Source organism: Conger conger, chromosome 8 (assembly GCF_963514075.1).
Source record: "Conger conger chromosome 8, fConCon1.1, whole genome shotgun sequence".
In the NCBI taxonomy this organism is placed as follows: Eukaryota; Metazoa; Chordata; class Actinopteri; order Anguilliformes; family Congridae; genus Conger; species Conger conger.
The window spans coordinates 53582497-53596980 of NC_083767.1; positions in this window are offsets into that span (position 1 = coordinate 53582497).

Consider the following 14484-nt stretch of genomic DNA (forward strand, 5'->3'; position numbering starts at 1 on the left):
ACCAAAGGCTTAGTGATATTGATACAGGCAAATGTTTATAGTCAGTTGGTAAAGACACATTTTTACATTTTACAAGTACCTACATTTTGAGGTACAATTTAAAAAATCTGATTTGTAAGAAAATGGCAACGTTCAAAACTCCCTCGGGCTTGGACTCATATTTCATCTGTGTACATACTATTGCTAAAACTATCTTCTACTTATTACATCACATTAAAGGCAAAAACATAGCTTTCGTCACTTCACTGAACTCTACCCCACCAATAATAATCTTGTTATGAAGTCAGTTTTATTCCATTACAGGAAACGCATATATTTTAAGTTATAGTCAACTGGGAGAAATATCTGTCAACCCAAAATAGCTTTTCAAGTACTGACACACTCTCACTGGTGTTGGACTTGTTTAACAATAATATTTTTATTATCATCAATATTGAATGTTTACACATCTCCCATTCTCTATACAGAGATACAATCTGCCCACAAGTGTCCCCTGAGGAACTTGGTGTTGACTGGGGGGTGGATGCGATAGCATGCTTTATCCAAACACAGGCTACAACATGACACTGTTATAGCCAATGTCTGTTTCATTCCAGTGGTTTCCATGATCAGATTTCAAGTTCGGTCCAATCTTATGTAGGTCCCGTCTTTTCAAGGTCCTGTTTTAAAGAGCACTTCCATTCGAATCCCAGGGCCACAGGGATCATTTGAACCCACATATAGCATAGATATGACATCTGTATGTGATGTATGTATGTGAACATAAGAATTACAGGGATTCTGACATTTCATGGGGTTCGCTCCCCACAGTGATGACAGAATCTTGTCTTTATTCCACAACTGTTTGTTTTAGCATAAATGATTTGTGTGAAGAGTCGGTGTACTGTTTGCACAGCCTTTGGGATGTCAGCTCTGTTATTTACTTTTGTATACGACTCGCCTCAAGGGAGAACGGTCTTGTCAGCTGCTTTTGCCTATAAGTGGTAAAAAGAGTATTGTTCTTATAGAGGCAGCCCTCATCGGTTGTGCATATGTGGACCCTCCACTGCCATAATTGCCACAGTTAATTATTTAGATCTGTGTGCTGCGGGATGTAAAAAATAATTGTGCGTAGCTGCAAAGTTTCACGGAAATGGAAAAGTAGACCAGTCATACAGAGGGAATCAAAAACCGATGATGGAATGAGTAATCGCACAAGTGGGAATTGAACACAAATTCTTTCTCACAGGCTTCATGTACACACAGACACACAAAACTTTCAAAACAAGTTCTACTTGTTTCCATGAATTTGTCGACAGTGTTGAATCTCTATTTCATACCAGAATTAATCCTCCGGAGTGAAATTGGCTCTGTTAAAACTGCTAGAGATGCTAAATGCTCAGCAGAGGAGGTTTAATTCCTTCATTTTTCTGTATTATCTTCCCTGTTTTGGGTGAAGTAGCACAGTCGAATGGGCTGAAGTGTTAATCGAGACGGCACCGCTCCACCCTCTGACTCAAAGAGATCATGCCATCTTGTTGATTTAAAGACATTCTATCCTGAGGGTCTGTGTGGAAATTCCCTTGTATGTATTCGACCTTGGTTTTAAAATTACTTTGTTACATTGACGTTAGACAACTGATTGAGGTGATAATACCTAAAGCATACAGTATAAATGACAGGGAATGGGCTCTGCTTGTTTAATAGTAGTGCTGTGTGTACACAGAATCAGATTTCTATTTAGGACACTATTCAACAGAACCTGTGGGGTCTTTCACCCAAGGCACAGCTATGCTGAGAGAATGCATAACAGTGATATAGCCAGATCCACCCATAAAGATGTGCTTTACTTTTTCTTTATAATTTATTCTGTTTCTTCATTCTTTATTGAAGCTCAGTAGAGACGCAACACAATATCAGCATTATTATTTTGGATGCTGTACACACACAATATCAGCATTATTATTTTGGATGCTGTACTTTCCGGATTCTGTCTGGTGAAGGCATGATGCATCATCGATTTTACACGTGGGAAAGCATGCTGTTTAAATGAAGTGTAGAGTGAAATATATGGTTGATGCTTCTTAAACTCATTGACCCAGGTTTCCAGCAAGCTCAAGGGGGCCATGATCTTGAGGGTGGGCTGACGTGGGCACATTGTAACCCTCATCACAACTGGAGCTTTTAGCACTGCAGGCAAAACCAAGTAAACAAGTAAAACCCATAATTAGAAACCTCGATCACACCATTTCCATATGCAAGTCACGACCCCTGCACGGTCAGTGGACTGGACTCCCTGGGGATTTCACTTAGCTCTGTGTTCACGCAGATTATCGGCTTTTCATAGTACAAGACATAACCTGTCAGATATGTAATTGTTTAGAATGGCATGTTTTGTCTGTTTGTGTGTTTCTGAGTTGTGTTTTTGCAGAGGTGAGCAGCTGAAGGAAGAATACAATGCATATGAAATTGGTTGAAAGTAAAAGAGGATAATCAGAAAGAAATGAGATGCTAGATGAAAACATATATTGGCAAGAAAATAAATAAATGTAACTGAATTAATTTAGCAGTAATGACAGTAACAGTAATGTAATGATAACAGTAATATAATAACAATGGAGAATAGCCTCTTCACCTTCAAAAGCTCAAATGTCAGCAGATATCTTTCCTCAGTCCTGGGCATGGCAGGCCAGACAGGGGGAAATTATAAAGAGCAAGAGCAGAGCATAGTATTGTATATGCTGTACTCTGTTGGACAAACCGTGTTACAACATAGACTTGGCAGACATCAGAATCTCCTTCTCACATTTAGTTTATCTTCCTTTCTTAGATTCTTACTGATAGAATCAGTAACACAGCACCGGGAAGAAAGGCCAGACGTCATCCATCATATCGGAGATTCTGAATCGGTATTTGCTCAAGAAAGTCTACTCATGTCCATATATTCTTTCCATATCTACAGTGAATCAAGATTAATTCACTTCTTGTGCTTTGCTGCTATGTGGCCTCCTCTTGATTCTTACACACGTTCAGTATGTCTCTGTTTCACATTTCACATCGTGTGCTGTCTTTAATCATTTACACTTCCGGCTGAAAATAGTCTGCAATATTCTGTAACTTTGTGAGGCCAACTTTGTTAGCGTAACTAAATATAACTTAAATAGAACTTAATCCACTTCTTCTTTTTCTCACAAGTTGAAATATCCAATGTGTCTTTCTTTTAAGCCAGTCTTATCTCCACAACGCAGAGCAAACAAGCTTACTCTATGGCTCCTGCTGAGTATGCTGCCAGCTAGCGTGTAGCACTGGGGCAGACAGACTACAGGTGCCAAACTGACTGGAGGAGAAATGCCCGTGCATGAAACAGAGACAGCGCTGCCTCCTGCCAACTGGTCTCAACCCTCTCAGGATGGTGTTACGCCCTTTTTCCCCTTATTTTGTGTTTCTTCAGAAATAACCTTTTGGTGGGAATGTACATTTTTTCATGTGACCAGTACTTGGTAAATGGACAAGTTATAGGCTCTATGATGTTGCCATTGAAGCCACTTCATAAATTGTTTTAAGTGAATGCTATGAGCCAGATAAGAGGAATTCCGATGATTTATTTGAACTAGAAAAATGCTGGAAATTGTCAGGATTTATCTACGTAATTAACTACAAGTCTACTCTAACTGGAAACATGTGCCTCTGACATGGTGATCAGAGATCAGCAAGCAGTGCAGCCAGCATTGGAAACCACTTATTCAATGCATCAGTTAAGCTTCTGCCATACTGTAAACTGACAGTTGAATGTGCCTTTAAATGCCATGACCTCCCTGAGTGATAATTCAAGGATGATAGTTACGCACAGTGTAATGCTGAGGACTCATAGTTCTGCAGATAGAGACAAGCAAATACTTGGGATTTCCCATGCAGTGGCATGCTTGGTGCCAAACGATTGAAGGTCAATTACTGTTGACATTTTCTATTAGAAACGTCCGTGAATTTGCACATTAACTATTAATTAATGTACAAATTATAGCTGTTGGGGACATCAGGCCAAGAGTGCATGGATGGCTATTACAGGCATGCATTCATTGAAGATACATGCCTGTCCCATAGTAGCCTATTATCAACCATCAACCTGAATAGTGCGGTTATCTGCTCATTTATATTGAAAATAACTCAAGGGAATTAAATGGAATTCCACAGAAGAACCAAAAGTGTTTGTGACTTTTACCCTGTGAAAAACAATAGGAGTGTTCTAGTTCCTGGCCATCATATTCAGACACTCTCATTCAAAGCTGCAACTTTGTTGTTCATTTTAGTGAAGGTTTCTCCCAAGACTTTGCAACAAGAATAAACACTGGACATCCTCTCTGATGCATTTATTTATTGCTGCGTGCTTGTGAGAAACTGCTTGACTTGAATTTCCCTGGGGATTCAAGATGCCCAAATATCTACTAATCGACTGGGCAGACGTTGTTGTTATGACTGGCAAGAAGCCATAGAGTGTTTGGTTATTCTTCTAATGGTCCAAGGCCACTGTGAGTTTCAGATGGTCACAAAAAGCCTCCTTAGATGACAGATGTCAACCAGTTATATCTTTGTCAAAGAATGAAAGAAAATCCCACAGACAGCAAAGGATGTCCGCTGATGAGAATTCCATGAATATGCTTGTATGCATAACGCAGGAATTAGATCTGAGTAATTGAACCTCAGGTGCCTTTCCTCTGAGTGTGCACAGCAGTAACTGGGTTATGTAAGGCTTAGCATGTGAGCAGGAGGGAAGAGTCAGAGTGTGCGCATAGTGACTCATCAGTATTCCTCAACATGAATACATTCATTTTTCAGGAATTGCGAATTCAGGAAATCACATCTGGTGACACTGAAAATAAGAAATTAGCATTCTAAAAATGTTTGTATTCCACGACGCTTACCATCTTCGTAACTCTACCTCCTCCTAACCCTAAATCATAACCCAAATTCAAACCCTAATTCTAACACTACATTCTAACCCTAAATCATAACCCAAATTCACACCCTAATTCCAACAGTACATTCTAACCCTAAAGTATAACCCTAATTCAAACCCTAATTCTAACAATACATCCTGTTCCTGTTTATTCAGTTCAACAATGAGATTGAAATTCTGTGAAATCTCTGTGTCTTCTGTCAGCAATCTCTGCTTCTGACCTTAAATTAATGATACGGATTTTATGAGATGCTTCTTCGGACAACAACACCAAAGTCTCCTCAGCCTCTCGGTGAGCATGGCCCATTGTGTAGGCGATGCAGTCACAGAACTGCTGCTCGGCTGTGGGGCCGTCAAGTTCAGATATTCTCAAATAAGTTACTTAACAAAAGGAAACAGCGTTCATTCTAGCTTTCACAGCTAATAAAGAGTGGCACGGGGAGTCAACCTGCCCGCCTTACTTTGTGCTGCGACACTCCTCCCATGAGTAAATGAGGGGAAGAGCCTGCTTCCCAAAGATTTCCCCTTCTCTTATTGTTAGTGCCTAGAATCAATTAGACGCTGAATATGTGACTAATAACCGCTAATTATTACACTATAGGGCTGCTTCCTCTTTCCTCAGCACCAGCATGTATAGCTAGAGGCCAGAGAGGTCAGTGGGTAATGGGGGCCTCGTGGGGGGTTCTGGAACAGAGGAAAGCGATCATGTACAGTGTTTGTTTACCACAGGGGCTTGCTTCGCTTGTTCACCATGGTAACCAGACAGGCAGTTGACTTCAGCTGACCCAGTTCATGCCTTTGTGCTCCCCTGACCCAGTTTGTCACCTTTCACTCCTCATTGAATGTGACGGCATGTCATTATTCAGCAATGATGTTAACACGTTTTTCCATGACTATTAAATAAACACATTTTGGTAAAAGAGCAGAAATGGCAAAAACCACAACTACATTAATTTTATGCTGATATAGCTATGGTTCCGTTGGGGTTAAAGTTTCATCAGCAGCCAAGCCCCCTACAGGTTACTGTGTCATCGTAAACACACCTCCTCTGATGAGTATGTGCTCTGCTGTCATGTGTATTGTGCTGTAAGCCTTTGGTGTGCATAATAGTTACTGTCTCATAGAGGAGGGTGTGTGCAGCAGCTGCACTGTATTGTATTGTACCTTAAATTCATTGTGAAATGCTATCAAAACCTGAGATTAGTCACCAACACAAAATTAAGAGGATTGCATCATTGCTTGATCCTGCAAACAAAATGTTGAACTCACCATGCATCTCGGAAAACCCTTGCATGTCACATCCATGCCTGACATGCTTCTGGTGTTACGTCATCACATGGAGTAGGAGAATTACATGGTATGAATGGGGACTGAGGTTACAGAGACTATAAATTATAACTTCAGCAAAAGCATTTGTATACCACTAATGATTGAAGCTCAGAACTGGCAAATATAGATTTTCACAAGAGATAACTTCCAGGACATTTTTCAATACTGTATTTCCAGTTATTCAACCTTCTACCATGTCTTTTGTTATATTATATGGATTTCTGCGGGTCTATATTTAACTTCGTCACATCCAGATTGCCACCTCAGGCACAATAAAGATCTGTTCAATTCAATTGGTTTGCATGGCCACTGGTAATGTGTGGCGCATGTATGCAAGAAGGTTAAGGTTAGCAGAGCTTGGGAACAGCCAACCCCATCATCTGCTTTGACAGAACACTTAGTAATGTTGAAAAGTAATAGCTGAGAAAATATAATACAAGATGACAATGAATGCAAGATGGTGTTGAGGGCATGTGGTGAGGGCATTTCTCTAATAAGGACTTGCTGCAAGAATGAAAGATGTTTATTTTCAGTATTTTTGTTATTAATCGTGAATATTCTGAGCTCTAGAGCGCCACTAGAGCACCACCAAGAAGGTCGAACCCAGGACCTCCTTGCTGTGAGGCAGCAGTGCTACCCACTGCACCATCCGTGCCGCCTCTAAGTAATTAATTATTTCTTAATTTATTAATGTCGAAACATTGTTTTTTTCATTAAATTACTTGGGATCAGGGTGGGATCCCAAGTAATCTTTTTCTTTTTATGATTGCTCTCACTACATTTTTGGGTGTGTGTCCTCTGTCATACAGATATGTAAAAAATATATATTTGATATATTAATATATAAAATAATATATTTCTATATTTTGGCTCACTGTCTGTTTTTATGCAGATGTGGATTAGTCTGTCACTACAAATATTCCTGTGCAATTAGGTTCATGAGAGTTAGACAGAGAGAGAGTGTGTGTGTGTGTGTGTGTGTGTGCGAGAGAGAGAGAGAGAGAGAGAGAGAGAGAGAGAGAGAGAGAGAGAGAGAGAGAGAGAGAGAGATTGGGAGTTGCAGATAAATGAAGATTATGAAGATTAATGATAACTGTAAATACACCCTAAACTACCAAACTGAATTCCTAAGGACTTCAAAAGCAAGGCTTCGATAAACACATAAAAGGGATCATCATTATGGAGACAGGGCGATGTCTCCCTTACAGCAGAGGGAGACCAGGGGTAAGTCTGAGGTTATCATGAGAACCATGTGTTTGTGTTCATATGCGTGTCTGTACATATTTGTGTGCATGTAACGTTACTGCAACCCAATCATGCGTGTGTGTGTGTGTGTGTGTGTGTGTGTGTGTATGTGCATGTCTGCATGTGAGAATCTAATATATTATGCTGGTTATTTTAGGTATTTTAGGTATGTCCTTAGTGTCTTAATCATAATGACATCACTCCCTACATGGCTCTGAGAAATGATTAATGCTGAGCTCATTGGGAGTTCTGTCACTTGTGCTGAGCATTATGGGTCTGCAAGATGTTTGCTGTTAGAAAGGCTATGGTGTGTGTGTAGTGATTGGCTGCAAAGGGGCCCAGTGACACTCATACGTTGTCAACCCAAGGGATACAGGATTTCAGTTACCTCCAATGACATCATTTTTTACCACAATTTGTGTACTTTGCAGTTGATCATGTTTATCTGACCACAAGGTGACTATTGCTGGCCAGCTATAAATAGGCAGAATCTTCCACTCTAACCAAAGTTTCCCATGTCACCCAAATCATTCTCAATGATTATTCTTTGTTTTGTGTCACTTTGATTTTTTGTAGGTTCAACTGTTATTTTAAAAATCACTAGGGTAAAGAAGAATAATGCACAAAGAGCTAAACTCTTGTCATTTTGTAATTTGGTTCTTTTTATTTGGTCACAATTGTTTTTGTTTATTTTACTGTAATTAAAAGGTTCATTATCAATGTGTAATTGTTTGACACTATTCAAGTGTATTCTTTCATTCTTTCATTCTGTCATTGGTAAAATGGAATGCTTTCAATAAAAGCTGAGGGTGACAGTATGTCAGAAGATATATTATTTAGTAGACTTTAAAGTTTAATTATCCATGTGACCTTACATCCAAAAATGTATTTTTATATTCCTAATGGAACTGTGGAGCTACATTGTGTGACACTTTCCCAAAACACTATCATTGCTGAAATTATTTATACCTACAATTATATTCTGCCATAATAACATTACATACCCCATGAAACTGTGTATTTATCTATAGGCTTATGTGCTGCATATACAGTACATATTGAATACATTCAATCAATTCTGCACTACAGTTCCATTGAATCATTGGCCTGGCTACTGCCTCTCCCTCTGAGAATAAGCAGGTCTATTCCCTTTACATAATCCCCTATAAGTACAGAAATGTTTCATACCATATGATTAACTCGGGGTATGGCCCTTCAAATTATTTTCTGGGATGTGAGCTACCACAAGATTAAACTGAATTAAACAATTTTGTAGGCATGTTTGCTTTGGACTGAGGAAAATGTGGTTTGTGTGTGTACAGTATGTGTGTTCCATTACACTAAACCCAGATGTGATTATTGTTTTAAACCCTCATCATTCTGGGCAAGGAATGGGCTTCTCTGTGTACAGAAGATGACAATATTGAGTTTCAACATAATTGTATTTTTTAGGCATATTAATGCCTCAATAGTGTCTATTAATAGAAATGTAATTACCAAAGGAATGGACAGAGATATCCCTTATGCATATACTGACTCTTATTTCGTTCCTACGGCATAGTAGAAGAAAGTCGTATCAATAACTGGTTAAATATGTTATGGGGTTTTATATGACTTCCAGAGAAGCTGACTGAAGCTCTGTAGATGTGTGATTGTTATAGTGCTGTAAGAGGAGTCGTGCAGAAGGACACAATGGGGCTATGTGGCACTTTGAGTGCTAGGCTGCAGCAGTCACCTTTGTGTCTCAGGAGAAACTTGACTCAGAAGAGGGTGTGGCGCAGCGCTCTCATTGGCTGGTCCCAGTGCAGGCCTGTGTAAATTTGAATATTATTGCTTTTCGGACAGTCAAGATCTTAATCTAAGACGGCGACAACCAGGATCCTGGCCACACCCTTCCTTTATAATTCTGGGAGACCAGGATGATCAAATAAATCATTCAACTAGAATTTTCCACGAAAGGAAGCTGTTGCAGGTACTGTGATTATACACAATCGGAAACAATTACAGGCACCAAAATAACCAGAGCTGTTGCTAGTAAACAAAGAAGTGGTGATGCAAATTCAGTATCTTTGTATTATGTTTTGATTACACATCATCCCTCTGGGACTCAACCATAGTTGGCACCCCGCACTTTTTAAGCCCAAAATATCCACTGCTCCCAAACCTGTCTAAATTAAACAAACACCACTGGATTAAAGTTTGGATAGAAGCACTAAACAGACTTCTGTCGCTCTCTTTGAATTAAACTTTGTGACGAGACACCTTTGCAACTGAAAGCATGTGCTTGTTACCATGGTATCTCATTCAAACTCTGGGACACCATGGTAACTGGCCTGTTACTCCGCTGGCTCTTCCATGTATAACAAAGACTGTGATCTGATTTCCCAGGAGATCGTTGCTTAGCCTCCAGCAGAATAGCAGGGTGTTGTTTCCTAGTATAGAAAGCCCATCCTCTTTGTGCTTACAGTGCATATGAACCTCTGAGGTCGTTCTGGCAAATGTTCATACTATCGCTTCTGCTGCACCGTGTGGTTTCTGAATGACTGACAGAGCTTTTGGAAAGGGACGTTACAGTTTGTCAGATTCATCTCTTTCAATCTAACAGGTTTAGCCAGTGGTGTGTTATTAGTTAGAGGCAACAGTATTGCAGGTGTATCACACATAAATATTGCAGAATTATTTATTGTGACAAGGGGGAACAGTGGCAAAAACAATATTCTCAATCAGAGCTCACTGATGGACATTTAACTGGATAGTTGCTGGATAGATCTTCAGTTGCAAAGATCCTTTGGTACCAGTTTGACACCAAACCCAACTCAACAGGATGGCAAAAAAACGCTAAAATGTATTATGTTCCAAATTAGGTGACCATGTCACCTGGTTTGTAATGATATTTTGCAGCATAATACATTTTAGTGTGTTTTACCCATCCCTGGTTGTAAGGTTATTTGTGAGTTTGTCTTACTGTCAGTGAGTTTGATTCTAATTCTAATTCTAGAATTAGTGATTAGTGACTGATTCTAAAGTCAGTGATATCTAATGCTTGCAGCATGCACAAGTTAGACAGCTGTTTTAAATATGACTAAATATGACTAAATGACTGTCATTCAAATATGACTATATAAATATAAATAATGCAGGTATTATTCATGTAATAAGCCTCCTTTTGTGCCTAGCAATAGAAAAATTACAGTATAATGGTTAAGCCTGGAACATATTATCTTTAGGATAGTTGGCAAACAGAAAAAAGCTGATTCTTTTGATTTCACACAGGATTTTCTGCTAAAAATAAATAAATAAAAATATTGCCTGTTTGGTCTTATGTTTTTGTTAGTCTTACTGTACCTAAACTAAATGCGTTCCTCTGGCAGTGGTGGCTCCTGTTTCACTCCGAATGAACTTAATAACGGAAAAAGATGCCTCCAATTTATTTTCAAAAACCCATAACATAAACAGAGGGGCTGCTAAGAACAGTGATAATGCATCTTTGCAAACATATCTCTGCAAAATGCCCAAGTATGGTAAAGGCCAGACCCAAGAAGAGATGGAGCTGTGGAAGATGTGCTGCTTTTTCTTTATAAGGATGTGGCTAGCACCTTCCCAAAGATTGGCTTCCCTCTGTGTTACCAGGCCGCTCTCTGATCAAAGACTCCTGCCCTTGCACTTGCTCCAGGCTGCCTGTGTTACAGTAAGAAAAAAAAACCCCCATCAAAGGTGAACCTTAAGCCGTCCATTTGATATCTGAGCTTTTCTCCAACCTGGTCAGAACCAGGCCAACCACAACCTGCCAGCCTAAACCGTTCTGTGACTCCCTGCTCTACTGGCAGTGGAGATGTTCAGGGTCACACAGCGAACGTTTATCCTCTGTGCCTGTTCTCATGCTGCAGCACGTGCTGAGGCACCAAGCAGGACGGACTCAATTAATTGATTAATATTGCATAAAATTAAAGAATTATTACAGTACTTTGCAAACTCACAGACGTTTGACATTGCAGGTTGGTTTTATTTATTCACATCGTAAAATCTTAAAATGAAAATGTTGTCTTTAGTCACATTCCAACAATGTATCAGTCAATGTGACATATAGAGGGAGGGACCCAGACACACAATGAGAGACCTTCACTCAAAAGACCAGGACCGCTTACATGCCTGTGCCTCAAGTCAGAAGGACATTCTTTGATGTTTAAAGAGAGCGTATAGATGTGACTGATGTGGTCGAGCGAAAAGTCTTCTGAAAAATAGCAGGATATTAACGCTCATCATTTCACTCTCTCTTTCAGACAGATTGTCTTTTTAAAAAAAAACTTTTCCCCTGAACTCTTTTTGACTCCAGCTCCTCTGTGGAAGGAGGCAGGGAACATAGCAGGCAGTGTATTTAGGATATTAAGTGCCTTGGGACCCATATTTAAGCCACCATGTATACTTTCAGTCAAGGAGAGTTTTGAGCTGAAAGTCAGGAGGACAGAGAGATATCCTAACAATACAATTCATTTCAGATATTCTGAAGTGCCGGCAAACAAAGCGTCTGCTTTCAATCAATTTCAATGGGACCCCCCCCCCAACCCACTCGGCCCCCCAGGAATGATGCATTTCATGAACGTTTCTTCCCCATTTCCGCTGATCCCCAAAGGCAGACCCTATTTTAGTGTTCTTTCACGAGTGAATTCTAATCCTTTGTCCAAATATAAGTTTTCTTGGGGCAGGGGGTTTCATTCTGTCCCTGCTAGTGGGAAAGTACCAACATCGAGTCATTCAATAGTGACCCCGTCATGATATGAAAATGTATCAAATTTGCCTCAACGGGATCTGACCTTTATTATTTGTTGTTTTTTCAGCATAAAGAAAATAATTTGTGCTAACACTGGAAGTCTCTCTGTTAAAAGAGTACAAACCCCCAGACTGAAATTCAGCCTGTTTATTTTTTGCTGTTTCACTTTCTTTTTGTGTTTCTTGGCTGCATCTCAATGTATCTGTTTGAGAGGGATGGGCAGTGATGTTTTGTGGCCCAGTAACCGTCACCATGATGGAGAGGCCATAGTTGAGTACTCTCACAGTACCTGCGCTGATCTCAGATCAGTTATACCTTCTCTCTTGTAATAGATGAGGTTAGGACACGGACAGTGAAACCCTGACCATGGTTCAGCCCTACTTCGAGCCTCTAACCCAGCTCCACAGAGCTCCAGTCAACGGTGATGCTGCTATTGCGAGTTATTTTGCCCTCAGAAGGACAGGACAAGATGATCCTCTAAAATCCAAATAAGAATGGACTACATGTGAACCCAATAAGAAGGGTCTGCCTACAGAATGTGTATACATTTGCAACAGTATATTATTTACACAAGGGGAAACCCTATCCTGGAGCTGCAGTACAGTATATTATTATGAATTATTATTATTGTTATTAGCTCCAATATTAGAACAGTAGCATATGGAGTGTCAGGAGCTGTTCTCTGAGAAGGGGAAGGCCCCCTGAGCCAGTGTACAGTGGGAAATGGCTAATGGACAGATACAGAAACTGTAGGCTGGATTCTACACCACAGAGCATGTTTAGCGAACTCTGAGGAATTCAATTAACCACTATTGGTCCCTCTATGTTTTTTTAAACATAAAACATAAACATTGCCTATTGGTTCCATATCCACCCCTACTTCAGTCCCTGAAATTGGATTATGTTGTTAAGTGATGCATTATGTTGTTGAAGTTCTGTTATCAAACCGCATGTTGTCGGTTGGGGAGTCACATGACCCAGGTCTCATTCTCGGCAATGCAGGATTGTGGAAATAACGTATTAACGTATAAAGTATTTTCGCCAAATTGGAATCCCAAATGAACTGTGTCTGATATCAATGTGGATGTTTTCTTTTCTTTTATTTGGTGGGGGTGGGGGATTGTGCACACAAATTATTTTAGTCATTACAACGTAAATAAAGAGAAGAAGGCAGCAGGTTTCACACAGGTGGATGGCGAGTTTTAGATTTGGGCAGACTGGCCCCAGCGATTATTGCGGTTCGTGTTAATGGATTTTTGTATGGAATAAAAATTTGTATAGAATAAAATCCCCACGGGGAGTATGTTTTATCAGTTTGTTATATTCCTCTTCGTTTATAAAATCACAATAACCATACTGTAAAGTAACTGGGATGCTTTTCCAAAGTCACTGGATGTTTTCACATCAACTTCAAGCATTCTGCAAAATTTCACAAGCTTTGTGGCTCCACCTAGTGTTGAAATCTAGACGAGCATGTGAATTTACAGCCAAACAGAAACCCCCCATTCTAAGAGATCAAGTTTTTTTCTTGGCACCTACTCAGTGAAAACTAGGTCCGGGAGAATATTAGTAATATGGTTATTAAATCATTTGTTTTTCTTGAACATCATTTCACGCTCTTTATCTGTAATTTCCCCTAAGGTGCAGTTTACATTCTTTCAGCAAGCGTTTGCATGCAAATCTCCAGTCCCAGTCCATCAGACACGCTTCCAATATGAAACTGCTCATTCAAGATCAGACTACTCTACTCCTCTTACATTGCTTAGGTTTACTCCATGTGTTTCTGTTCTCAATTTGTCAGAACGTGTAATTCATGGAATGCCAATAATATGTCTGAAATGTTTTTTTTTAATTTTATTAAATGGCTTGGCATGCAGTACCTACAAATTCACACACATTTCTTGCAAGCCTCCTTGAGAATGATTTTCACGTCCATGTTGACCTGGAGGTAATGACCTAGAAATGCACGGTTCGAGTTACGATGTTGGTCAAAACTGTTCTTTTGCACTACCATTCTTTGCTTTTTAAAATTCCAATGTTCTTGGAGCACAGGCTGGTAATGTCAAAAGTTTGAGACTAAGGCAGTGCTGTAGGTGTAACAAATTTAAGACAAAAGGCCTTTGGTGTCTGAAAGCTATAAATGGTAAATGTCTGCATTCATATAGTGCCTTTATCCAAAGCACTGGATGCTTCTCATTTGCCCATACAC